Below are 14,251 nucleotides of genomic sequence, written 5' to 3' on the forward strand. Positions count from 1 at the left end.
AGACGACCACTGGAAGGGCTTCCTGGCTCAGGGCTGTAAGCAGCCCTGCTGTTCAGCGTTCCCACACTCTGCATGGAGATGCTGAATTTTCCTCATAGAGATGCATTGATTCAATGCATCTCTATGAGGAGGTCCTGATTGGCCAAAACGGCATTTGGCCCCACCCTGATTTTAGCCAATCCAATACTTTACCTATGCATTGGATTGATTAAAAATCGGACATTTTGGTAATGTCACAAAGGGGGCGGAGCCAGCAGACCCACACGGCAATGGAAATAAGGTGAGTTTTAAACTTTTATAGGGGGGCTGACCATATAGTGATCCTATAATTGTATGAGAAAGCATCCCCCTTTATGGAAGTAGCATAAGTGTGACTTAGCATTATAGGTGCTATTTTCCAAGTCTCTGTCATGGGAAATAGATTAAAATTACAAAATGATATTTGGTTGCAATTTGTCTAGCTGAACTAGATAACTTTGTTAAAGATCTAGCTGACTTTAATAACAACTGAATGGAATGCATATACAGCTAAAATAATAATAATGCTCAATGACATTAGGTTGTCAAATTAAAAACAAAACAAAAAAAACATTGCTGCTTTCTAAATGGAAAGCTCATGTATGTTTACTAGAACTAACAGATTGAGTTAATTCCTATGGTGTAACTCTAAAGTACATTTGTTTCTCTCAAATGTGTTTCTTCCAGTTGCATCAGACAACCAATTTGCTGCTGCAAAGTGCAATGTGTCCTGAATAGGAAGCAGTAAGAGAACCTGTACAACAGATTGTCTAAGATGTAATTTGGTATTAACACACCTGTAATAATGTAAAAAGTCCATGGAATCCAAAGGAAATAATTAAATCAATTACTGCATGATGCAGTCTAGTGTAAAACAAACCCCACTGCATGTCACCAGGATGAAGACATCTATAAACACTGGTTTCGTGATGAGAATGAGACTGTAGGTACTTTAAAGAGAGCTTTGTTTTTGTATAAAATATCAAATGAGACCTTGCAAGGAATCTCTCCTTTGAATAGAGAATAAGACCATGCACTTATGGATGGCAGCTAAGTAAGTGACTGCAACCTGGAAAGCTTGTACGTTTTAGTCCTTGCCAATTACTCCTAGACTAGGGTCTTGTTTTGTTTTTTTAATAAACATTTTACTTCTATGAAATAAGGGAAAGGGGATAGTTTAGCACTTCTTTGTTTACCTCGCAGACCATTATGAAAAAAAATACATGCTTATGTTGCATATCAACTAAACAGAGTTTATACTGTACTGCTTTCTTTTGTTATTGTAGACATATACCTGGTTATAGCACTCAAAATTTCACTTCCTAAGATACAAGGCAATACTAAAAGTTACTTGCCACTACAAATGCACTGATTATTTATATGTATTTCAAGGAGTTTCTATGCCAACTATTTTTGTTTACAGGGTTCTGATGGCAACCTGTTCCTTTCAGTTTATTATAAAAACTTTTTGCCAAACTGGTGCATTAAGTTTTTGTTCAGAGGTAAATGTGGAAAATATATATGGCAGCCCGATTGTTAATGTTTTCAAGAATGTGTGTGTATATAGATATATGGGATAGGATTCTGTGACTAATACATTCTAAAGGCTAAAATCTTTTTTTTTTTTTCTTCAAAGAAATAATTTCATATTTTTACTATATTAAATATAAATCATTTAAAAATAATTTTATTCCTCACTCCAGGGGCTCCAATCTGTTTAATTTAAAATTATTTTGTGTCAGGACAAGTAGATTGGGTTACAACTTTAGTCCCTTGGGCAAGTAGGGTTTTTTTTATTTATTTTTTTTAATTCCACACCCGTGCTTTGCATCCCTGCCAATTCACTAGCAAATCACCAAGACTGGCTTGAGAAATTATGCAAATTACACTCCAACAGCTAGAAAGTCACAGGTTTGCCAGGACTAGAAACCTTACATGTTAATGTATGATTGCATTTTATTTTGTAAGATAATATATGCAGCTCTATTGTTCTATTCAACCTGGTACCATGGAATGATTCAAATACTGATTGTTTATCCAATTAACACATCAATCTCTGCATCTACATACAAGCACACGTAAACAATCCTGAATCAGAGTCACACCTTCACTGTACTGGGGGTAGACTTTACAATTTTAAAAGGTCACTTAGTTCAACAATAAATAAATCTATCATGATCATTACAAAAGAAAGGCTTTAACTTCGTTAGATCTTGCACTATTGCCTTTTCAGGTACACAATCAGTGTCTGGGCAAACACCAGAAACCGATAATTAAACTTCTAACCACCGAGGCCTAGTGTTTTGGGATATTTCTCTAAGGCTGCTTTAATTTCCAAGCCCTAAAATATCATTAATAAAAGAAAATATTCAAGCTAATTAATTTTTTTATGTAATTTTTTTTATTGAAAAAGTCAACAGAAGACAAACATACATAACCAGAAAATAAGTATGCACAATTGGAATAGCAATTACATATGAAGAAGCTCAAAATTACATAAGCATATAAGTCAAAACCGTTCAATGTGAAACTTTTAATAAAAACAAACTGAATATATAGGTAAAACATGTTTTGTAAAATAGCAGTAAACGAATAAGAACTATCAGTTGTAACATAAAACAGCTGTATCACTGAACCAAGTACTATAAAAGGGGGAGGGGGAAAAATGGAGGGAGGAAAAGGGAGAAACCATTAAAAAAAATTGTAATAGACATATCAATCAGATTCAACTTTAGAATCACTGTACAATGTACATACAAGGACAATGAAACACAGTTGGCCTCTGACAAGTGCAGCAATTATTAAAAAAAAAATACTATATAAAATTACAAGTACTTAATGTAAGCTTTTAGCAGCCTATACCTTTATACCATAGTACCTCCAGTACTTAAGAAATACAATTCCTTCTTCATTGATAAAAAGTTTTAACAGCTTAATATGTTGACATTACACAATAGTTCCACCAATAATATACAAATTCAACAATACAACCCATAGCCCCCAATCCAAGAAATATATATCCCATAAAACACCATAACCCTGCAATAAGTATACCAAACTACCATACAATTAATATATCTAGTGCAAATAAATAAGCCAATCTTTAGCAATATACCTTTATCATGTGAAAATGAAAAAAACAAAAACACAAATCATACCACACGGAAATCAGGCTAATTTATAACTATATCTGACTTCTATAAAAATTGCATTTTTCATAGGTATTTGGGGGTTATGTGTATATAAGCAGCTCTGGGCCAAAGCTGTATTGTGGAACAATCACCAGGTAAACCAAATGTTCCAGTTGATTGCTCCATTTTTAGAACATTCCAAAGACTTGCCAACCATGCACATTATTTTTAAAATTAAAAATTAGAATTTTTCAAACACTGAATAAAACATCAGTAACAAACAGTGACACACAGCCATATTCACCCAACAATAGTGTCCTCAAATATCATTATTGCCAAACAGTTGACTTTGCCTAACTTTTTATCACTATTAAAATACATAACCCACCAAAGTGCTACACATAATCCATTCATAATAGTGCCACATGGTCCCCTATCATCATACACTGCCATGAATCTACTTATCCTGAAGTATAGCATGAACACTAACATTAATTAAGATGTGAATAATCTTTGCTCTTACCTGGACAGCATAGCATCAGGATACAGAAGAAAAAGGTAGTGCGAAAAGATGTTAAGACATAAAGATAGGTGCTCTGCATACCATGTAACAGTAAGATGAAAATGATTAGCATAAGGGGCGTGGAGTTCGCCATGAAGGAGTCTTGAGTGTGTAAATGGGGAAAGGTGCAAGAAAAAGAGGGGGGGGGGGAGGTGCTAACTAAAAGGAAAGGGAGATTTAAGGGAATGCCATTGCTTTTTGTGTACGGTTCATGCACTTTTTCCTTGTGGTTATTACATGCCTGTAGATCTACTTATAGGTGTTACATAACAAAGTAATTACAAGGGACAGACTCAAAATACAGCTGGGAATAGCCTTTCTTAAACTTTGCAGCCTACTAATGGTTTATTTAGGCACTGCCGGGAGTCCCAAGTAATGTAAGCCTACTGCACTTATGAGATAAAGGCACCATATGTGTAACGCAGGATTGATTCATATTAGACCATGTGCTACACCATCAGTGCAATTATATATCTCTTTAAAATAGATTTATTTTTATTATTTTTTTACTGCCCCTCCTCCTCCTCCTCTCTTGGTTACGTTTTAAGGACACATGACGGAAATATTCCGTCATGATTCCCTTTTATTCCAGAAGTTGTGTCCTTAAGGGGTTAAACCAAATGGCAGGGAAATGCAAAATATATACATAATATTTATATTAACTTAGTTTAGAGGCTTTTATCTCCTGCTCTGTAAATTGAACTTTAATCACATACAGGAGGCTTCTGCAAAGTCTAGCGAGCTATTAACAGTGCAGAAGATAATTATAAACTAGACAGAATTTGCAATAAAGGAAGTGTAAACATTAGATCTCACTTCAGAGAAAGTGTTCAGGAAGGCATTACTTACAGGGAGATGTGACTAGGGCCACATAAACTTCTAAATGGCAGAGAATTGAGCAGTGAGAATGCAGGGGCATGATCTATATACCCAAACTGCTTCAGTAATAGGCCACCAGACCACTTTATCTCATTGAAGTGGGTGCATTGTCCCTGTCCCCTTAGTTTTACATTGCAGTTTCAGAGATGCAATGTTTCCATTAAAGGGTTAAAACTGCTTTTAGAGGTTGTCTACCAGACAGCCACTAGAGGCGTTTCCTGGCTTCTCATTAAGTTTAACTCAGTGAAACAACGCTGGAATCCTCACAATTTCCATGAGGATGTCCGGCATCTTCTAAATTCCCATAGGAAAGCACTGAGTCAGTGTTATTCTATGGGGAAGGCTTAAAGGGACACTATAGTCACCCAGACCACTTCAGCTCAAAGAAGTGGCCTGGGTGCCAGGTCCCTCAGGTTTTAACCTTTCAGATGCAAACATAGCAGTTTCAGAGAAACTGCTATGTTTACATTTGGGGTTAAGCCAGCCTCTAGTGGCTGTCTTCTGGAAAGCCACTAGAGGATTATTATGCCTCCATCGCGCACAGCGTCCATATAGGAAAGCATTGAGAAATGCTTTCCTATGGACACTTTAAATGCTCACTGCAAATGCGCTTTTGGTTCCCTCATCAGCTGACGTTGGAGGAGCCTGACCCAGTGCTAAGGAACCTTGATGCTAGGAAGGCAGAGGGACACTTTACTATTTCTATTTCTAACACTATAGTGTTCCATTAAGCTAAAGTTGTTTTGGTAACTATAGTGTCCTTTTCAGTATATGTTTTACAGTCCAATTGGACCGTATTCGTACCCTTTTTAATGTCCCCAAATATTTTCCCATTGATGATATTCGGTTGATCTGCACATCACAAACTAGCATTAGACATCTCAATCATTAAATTTCAAGAAAAATTATCTGGCTGGACCAAACTTTAACTAACCCCATGCACAAATAAATAATTGAAGGTGAATTAAAATTGGATTATAATTTTTAGGATAAACTAACCAGTTTGTCAATATAGCTGAATTTTGAATTATTAAAATTTGCAACAAAACACAAAAGTAAATTCCAGCCAAAGAACTATACTCCAATACAAAGTTAGTGCCAAGGTTCTTGCAATTTGCTTCTCCAATTACCTAATTTGGTTCTCAGATTAACTAGGGGAAACCTGCTGGACAAGCATAGCAACTTGGGGCAGCTATTCATGCATTTAGAACCAACCTAACAACTTGGGGCAACTATTAATACGTCCAGACATGATCACAGCAGGGGGTTGCTTTTAAATACTGCTTGGGGTTATAGCAATCAGTGTTTCACCAAAATTTAGAATATCATGTTTCCAGTGTTGGTTTATTGATCTAATTACTAGGGTCAGAGAGCAGACTGCTCTAGATATAATCCTTTCTGGCATAATTATTTATTATTTTTGGCATTTATTTAGCACCAACATATTCTGCAAGGCCTAATCCATTGTACAGCGCTACGGAATTTGCTGGAGCTTTATAAATAATAAAATAATAATAATCACCTGTACACTTGTAGTAGTGGACAAAACTATGTAAATAATCAAATATATATCTTTTTGAAAAATGCAGATTTATCTGAGGGAGTCAATGTGTATGACATTCAATTGATAATAAAACTCACAAAGTAAAAATGCTGAATTATCAGTGGAATTCTTTAGATTGTTTAAATATTTAAAAATTGTATTGTTCGCTAGCAAACATAATTGCTTATATCAACAACCTTATCAGTAGGCCACTACTTTCAATTTCACTTTGAAATGGGATACTTCTCACTAGGGATTGACTGAAATTTTTCCACAGGCAATCCAATTATCAGTCGCCTTTCGGGAAGATTAGCGATTAACTGGTGCTGATATTCTACACATTTAAAGTTTTGAAAAAGTAACAATTTCTTCACAAATCTGGCATTAACTGAACATGCGGACATCAATCACACTTCTATTTCTCCCTGAACATGCTGACAGCACACTCCTATCATTCTCAGGCAGTAAGTACATGCAGGAATCAGTGAGAACCCAGCATTTTAATAGTGCTGTTACTGATAGGACTTTGATTGCCGTCAGTCACATTAAAATCAGTCTAAGACAGCCAGTACATGCTGGGATCATGAGATCTCAGCATGAACAGTACTGATACCGATAGGAGTGTGATTGACAACAGCAATTTCATTCCTATCACTGTCATCCAGCCCAGTACATTTTTCACGGTCTCCCCTCCCTGACTTCAGCTGAGCGCCGCATGCGGGGACTCACAGTAAGGGATGACGTGAGGTCAGGACATGGTGCTTTATTGGCCTGGAGTCAATACTGTGAGAGGTAAGTTATCGGTAAATTACAAGCCTGATTATCGCTGAATATTGGCTCTAATAATGGATGGAACTGATAATCAGTCTATCCCAAATCCTCACTAATAAAGCATTTTAAGTGCTTTATGGGTGTCGAAGTTTTTTTAAAGTGCCTTTTCATAAACAAGGGTCTGCCTGTTTTCATGTACTGGCAAAAGAGAGGTACCTTATAGTTCACACGCTCTTCTTAACATATCAAGACCTTGTAATTCCATTTGTAACAATTTTTATTATTTACTTTGAATAAGCTGCACCCTTTTTTCACCAGTAATACTTCTACACACACTGCAAGCTATGTTCCCAAAGCAACAAAATTAATTTAAAATTTGTAAGATTACTTTACTCTGCTTTTTGGTTTCATCTTTAATTTGTTTTTTGGGGGAAAAATTTCCACTTTTCTTTCCCAGGGGTAAAAAAAAATTAAAAATATTACATTTTCCCCCACACGGTATCAACATTCCGAGAAATTGTACATCTTTAGATATTATGCTCAACTCTATTGTCCAAGTTGGACAGAACAGACACTAAATGAACATTCCAAGCACCATAATTACTACAGAGCACTCAAGTGGTTATGTTGCCAGGAGTGCCTTGGTGTCCCCATTGAAAGAAGTCAAATCGGTTTAGAACAGTTTGGCTTCTTACTTTGAGTCTGCCGGGTGCAACTTTCCACCAGCACTACCTTCCTATGGAGTTCTGGAATCTGGCGAACAGGGCTTAGCTTATTGGCTTTGAATTATCAGCTAAAGCTCTCAGCCAATAAGCTAGCCCTATATAGGAAGTAGTTAAGACGGGGAATGGCGTGTGGCACACCCCAAGTGAAAAGGCAACTATGCTAAAACAGTATGTAAAAGTAATAAATACCTGAGTTCACAAAGATAATATGTACATTAAAGGGACACTAAGCGCCATTAAGAAGCCAAAACACAGTTATGTCTTCCCACAGAGAAGCATCTTAACACTTCTCTAAGAGGAGAATCCTACTGACACAGCCTGGTGATTGTTGCTTACTTGAAATAAAACCATCAATGCATGCATTCTCTATGAAGAAGCATTTGATTGGCCCAAGATCATTTCCCTGAATGACATCAGAAGTAGGCAGAGTGGTGGCCCTAGTTGGACCAGGGCAGCACAGGATGAAAGGCGAGTTTAACTTTATTATACCATGTAAAGGGTTTTAATTACATATGTATTTATAAAATTAGAGTGTTTCTAAGGATTTCATCCACTTATCACTGAACTGTAGTAAATTGAAGAACAAATGGCTAAATTTTGGCTAAAATGTCCAAGTTGGAGAATTTTTCTAAATCAGCACTTCTTTCCTAACTTGGTTTTCAATTCACTACAATTTGGGGGATAAACCATTAAGAAAAAATATACAAGAAAGTACATACTAAAACCAATTAGATTTGAACTTTCTGTGGGAAAACATTGGATTAGTTAAGATAACTGATCAGCCAAAGAGGCAGGGCTTCTACACAAAGACCGGTGCAGCAAGGGCTGAAGGCAAGTAAAACTCACCCTTCCCACATGGTGTGGGTAGGACTATATTAATACTGTAAAAATAAATAAATATTGCGTGAGGAATACATGTTTCTTTAATAATACATTATAGACCAGGGCTCAAAATTTTCACTTTCTACTAACAAATGGCTAGTGAAAATTATAACCCTGATGAGTAGAAATTCAATCCTGGTTAGTGTGGCATGGATCCCCAAGGCTTACTGTGGCGCGTAATTTTCAAGGCATGGCTAGTAGCATAGAACTTGAAACTTTGTGCCCTATTATAGACCACAGATGACTATTAGGAGTTAATAAACATATGCATTTTAATGATGTACTGGTTACGCAGTGATCTAGAATTAATATCTAGGGTGTAATGTTTGCTATTACTTTCATATTCATTCTTAAATCTGACATATAGAAGAATAAACCTGTATAGAAGGAGCCTTTTCATTCTACAGATCAATCATAGTTTCAGACAATATTGGGGCCCATATTTGGAATATTTTTGATAAACACTGGTAACATACTCACCTCCCTCAGTCACTTTGCTCTGTCTTCTACAACCAGACACTCCCTCCCTGAGAGTCCAAACATTCGGGGCTAAGCTGAGATAGTGTATAATCTACTGTAATGTACCAGGCTCCCTGTCTGAGAGTGATTGCTTACAGCACACTCCTATGGGAAGCAGCACTGTACATGTCACCAAGCATGCATTGGCTGCCTGAGAGTGATAGGAGTGTGATTGCAGTCAGCATGTTCAATTAGTGCCTAATTTGTGTAGAAATGTGTTGCTTTTTCATAGCTCTGGAAAAATTATATTGTTGATCCCTAGTTCATTAACCCACACAACTTAGCCCAAAAATACAAGCTTTACAATTTTCATTTCACAATTTTTTTTTAAAGGGACACTTAAAGCATCATAAATTATGCCACTCACACAGGTTATGGAGTAAAGAGGTTCCATGCTAATACCTCCATGCCTACTGTATCCTATAATTGTAGGGACTAAGGGGAGGCACTGCAGTTCCAAGCACACAACCTCACTCACAGACAACACAGGTGTAAAACTTGTGCTTCTCCAACCCATCCAAGAACTAACTGTGCATATACAAGTCTTTCCATTTCATTAACAGGCATCTGGAAAGGACTAAATGCTGTAAATCATGAGCATTATTTTACTGGCTGCTTACTAATGTCAGTGAATGGAAGTTAATAGGATTCTATTCATTAAAAGTATTCCTTCACTCCTGGCGTTTTATGAAAGAGAAGTAGCTAGCAAGTGAGGACATAAATGCATTTTCTGCACTTTGGGACTAAATTTACAAGCATTTGTTCATTTCTTAGCATGTCTTTCTCTTCCTGATGGGAGAAGGGAAAAAAGGTGTCTTAAGCAATGTTTTTTTTCGCCTTCTTTTGCGATAGAGATATACATCTAATACACACACACACAAAAAAAAAAAAACTCAGGATGAGGGTTCACATGATACCCTTATGTTGAGAAGAAAATCTCATTCTTTTAAATATCTGGTTGGGGTTACAAAAATCTTAATACTATTGGAATGCACTTGGGCTGCTGCAGGGTCTGAACATGTAAAGCAAATGTTGCAAGTCAAAAGCAGCTCTTGAAATAAGGAAAATTACGTGCCCCAAACGTGCAAATAAAGTATAAAGAAAAATGCTTTTATTTTTTCACATTAACAGCAGGGTGAAGGCAAAACCATGATGACGCTCACGTGTTTCGTAAATCAAGGGTACTTTATCATAGACATCATTATGCTTGTGCTTTCTCCCTGCTCTGTAGTTCAAGACAAGATTTTTTTAATGTGAAGAAATAAAGGTAGTTTTAAAAAAAAAATGTATTACTGGTGTTTATAAAGCGCCAACATATACCGCAGCGCTTATCATTTGTATGTTTAAGGCACTTTCCTTGTTCGATTAGCTGCTTTTAACGTGCAATAGAATGATAATTAGAATTTTTTTTCAATTCCCTACCCCTCCAATTTTCACATCACACACACATTTTGTTTAGCAAATTTATACCCAAATAATTTGAAATGTATTTAAGGATGTCAGAGTATTTCCTTCCTGTCACACAAATAACAGTGTAAAAACTGGTGGAATTGGCAGTTAAAACGACACTATAGTCACCAAAACAACTTTAGCTAATGAAGCAGTTTTTGTGTTTAGATCATGCCCCTGCAGTCTTGCTGCTCCATTCTCTGCCATTTAGGAGTTAAATCACTTTTGCTTCGGTTTATGCTGCCCAAGTCACTCATTCCTGCATGTTGTTTACACAGCCTTCCTAAAAACTTCCTCTAAACAGTCATCTACTATTTACATTTCCTTTATTGCAAATGCCGTTTAATTTAGAATTTATCTCATGCTCTGTTAATAGCTTGCTAGACCTTGCATGAGCCTCCTGTATGTAAATAAAGTTCAATTTACAGAACAGGACATAAAAATGTTTAACCCCTTAAGGACACATGACATGTGTGACATGTCATGATTCCCTTTTATTCCAGAAGTTTGGTCCTTAAGGGGTTAAAGTAGTTACATCTGATTAAAAAATTAAACCGTTGTGGTTTTATGCGGGCTGTGCCATGGGAGGTGTGGCTAGGGCTGTATAAACAGGCACAAACGTGATTAAAGGGCCACTTTAGTCACCCAGACCACTTCAGCTCAATGAAGTGGTCTGTGTGCCAGGTCCCCCAGGTTTTAACCCTGCAGCTGTAAACATCGCAGTTTCAGAGAAGCTGCTATGTTTACATTGCAAGGTTAAAGGGACACTATAGTCACCTGAACAACTTTAGCTTAATGAAGTAGTTTTGGTGTATACAACATGCCCCTGCAGCCTCACTGCTCAATCCTCTGCCATTTAGGAGTTAAATCCCTTTGTTTATGAACCCTAGTCACACCTCCTTGCATGTGACTTCCACAGCCTTCCATAAACACTTCCTGTAAAGAGAGCACTATTTAGGCTTTTAATTTTATTTTTGGCTTTGTATTTTATTGCCTACACATTCAATAGAATAGTAGATCATGCTACAAAACTAAAATCCTATCAGTACTAGAAAAAGGTATGTGGAATCTAGATACTGAATACACAATGGAGTAAGTCTATGACATCTCTTTTAGAGACATTGAACTGTTTTAGCGTCAAAGATGTTGCACTATTGGCCAGATGGCAAATCTGTACTGCTCTGATGCCAAAATATTTACTCATCCAGTGTATTTGTTGGATGTGCAGATTAGGATCTATACAACCTCTCATTTCTTCACCATCTGTACTACACTTAAATGTAAATCACACACTATAAACCAAACCCTTAACTACAGCAGTTAGATTGTCAATAAATCTCTGGCATTCCAAGATCAGCTAAACGATCAAGCTTATTGTCCAACTGATCATAAGGCTTGCAGACAGTAAACCTGTTCAGCTACACTGATATACACTACTGCAATTGAAGCACCAGAGGTATCCTAAAAATGAGGGGATGGAACAGAAAACAAATACACAATCATATATTTATATATTTTATTAATACAAATTAATGCCACTTTAACAACATTGATCATGTGCAAGTTACACTACACGATTTAATAGTGTAGTGTATAGTAGCAAAAAAATAAATATACAGTTATATATCCTTGAGTAAATATGCATTAAAAACACTATATATATATATATAATATATATATATATATATAGTGTACGATTAGAATTTAACATTGCTACTCAAACCATGGGCAATCTCACATCTGGAATGTATAAACAATTGTGATTTTATTTTTTATATCAACCGTACCTTTATGTAACTAAAAGAAATGTCAAAAATAGAAAATTCGTTTTTATAACTGATCTAGCCTGCCAGGTCCACTAGCTGAAAATGGCCTCTAGCCTTTTTATTTCATTTATAACCATCCCCCCATTAAAGAGAAGCCATCATGTACCCTTACTGCAATAAATCCCATTGTGTGCGTGTGATTTTGCAGCACCACCAAGGCTTTACCTGGGTTTGCGCAATCTGCGTAAAAATACCAGGAACATCCGGTCAACTGTACGCAAAATGCGTAGCCCAGCCCCACTATCCACTCTGCACAACTTTACGCCAATGACACAGCGATCCCCCGCCCACCAACGAGCACCGCCCAACAGAACACGCAAAAGGCATCATCATGCCAGTACGTAAACAGAGCAGCTCCCGCCAACATCAAACCCACACAGGCCAATGGGGCTTACGGAAACTGCGTAAAACGCCTGAAGGCATTTCTCTCTGTTGGGGACTACACTCCCCACGGTGTTCGCCCGAAACGGGAGAAATGTAGTCCACAACAGCCACCCTTGGCCCAGGGCACACCCAGCACGGCTCGCTAGCCATGAATGCGCTCACAGTGAGCGAAGCGAGACTCCCGGCACTCTCCCTGCCCAGCCAGGGTCAGAGGGCACCTCACAGCGACACGAAAAACAGCTCGCTCTCCGACACAAGCACGAAGCACAGCACACAGCGGCCGAGCCGCACACATGACGTAACTCCCCCCTCCTCCCTCACAAGTCCCATGGTTACGCAATGCGGGCCCGGCGGACATGTCAGCCCGTGAATAGACCGTGAGCTCACCTGCAAGCTCGCTCCGGAGAGGCGAAGACACGGTAACACCCGGGCGGGTAGTCCGGTAGGCTGGCACGGAGACTAATGGCACCTAATGAGGGACCGGAGAGAGGGGGAGGGTCACCGAGAAACAGGGTAATGGATCACAACCGCCGAGAGCGCTCTCCCTCCGCTCCTTCCTCACACAGCGCCGCCGCTACGCGTCGCGACGTCATCACGCACCATGGCACGCACGCTCTGGACACACCCCTCCCACCATTCAGCGCTCAGTAACGGGGGAAGTCACGCCTACTGTGTTGGGTGTTGGTGGGAGTAGGGGGTCCGCGGTTACCATGAGGGGCAGACAATAGACGGAGGGGGGGCTGTGTGCATGGGGAATGTCTCCAGCTGCTCAACACACGGGGACAAAAGGAGCCTCGGCATGCTAACTGACTGACTGCTGGTACTTACCTCGGGTCCAGACACTGACTGACTGCTGGTACTTACCTCGGGTCCAGACACTGACTGACTGCTGGTACTTACCTCGGGTCCAGACACTGACTGACTGACTGCTGGTACTTACCTCGGGTCCAGACACTGACTGACTGACTGACTGCTGGTACTTACCTCGGGTTCAGACACTGACTGACTGACTGACTGACTGCTGGTACTTACCTCGGGTCCAGACACTGACTAACTGGCTGCTGGTACTTACCTCGGGTCCAGACACTGACTAACTGGCTGCTGGTACTTACCTCGGGTCCAGACACTGACTAACTGGCTGCTGGTACTTACCTCGGGTCCAGACACTGACTGACTGGCTGCTGGTACTTACCTCGGGTCCAGACACTGACTGACTGGCTGCTGGTACTTACCTCGGGTCCAGACACTGACTGACTGACTGCTGGTACTTACCTCGGGTCCAGACACTGACTGACTGACGGTACTTACCTCGGGTCCAGGCTCTGACTGACTGACTGCTGGTACTTACCTCGGGTTCAGACACTGACTGACTGCTGGTACTTACCTCGGGTTCAGACACTGACTGACTGACTGCTGGTACTTACCTCGGGTCCAGACACTGACTGACTGCTGGTACTTACCTCGGGTCCAGACACTGACTGACTGCTGGTACTTACCTCGGGTTCAGACACTGACTGACTGACGGTACTTACCTCGGGTTCAGACACTGACTGACTGACGGT

At 39.1% G+C, this 14,251-nt stretch overlaps 1 protein-coding gene across 2 annotated transcripts in view; it reads right to left on the bottom strand.

Annotated features, from left to right (window-relative positions):
• Positions 1-13,280, bottom strand: part of BRD4 (bromodomain containing 4) — a 51,955-nt gene extending 38,675 nt beyond the window's left edge. For both annotated transcript variants that reach the window (XM_063448390.1, XM_063448388.1), the window contains exon 1: positions 13,077-13,280. The gene's annotated coding sequence lies outside the window, so the exon portion shown is untranslated. The remainder of the gene's footprint in view (positions 1-13,076) is intronic.
• Positions 13,281-14,251: the final 971 nt, after the last annotated feature.

The sequence above is a fragment of the Pelobates fuscus genome, chromosome 3, assembly GCF_036172605.1.
Source record: "Pelobates fuscus isolate aPelFus1 chromosome 3, aPelFus1.pri, whole genome shotgun sequence".
NCBI classification, from domain to species: Eukaryota; Metazoa; Chordata; class Amphibia; order Anura; family Pelobatidae; genus Pelobates; species Pelobates fuscus.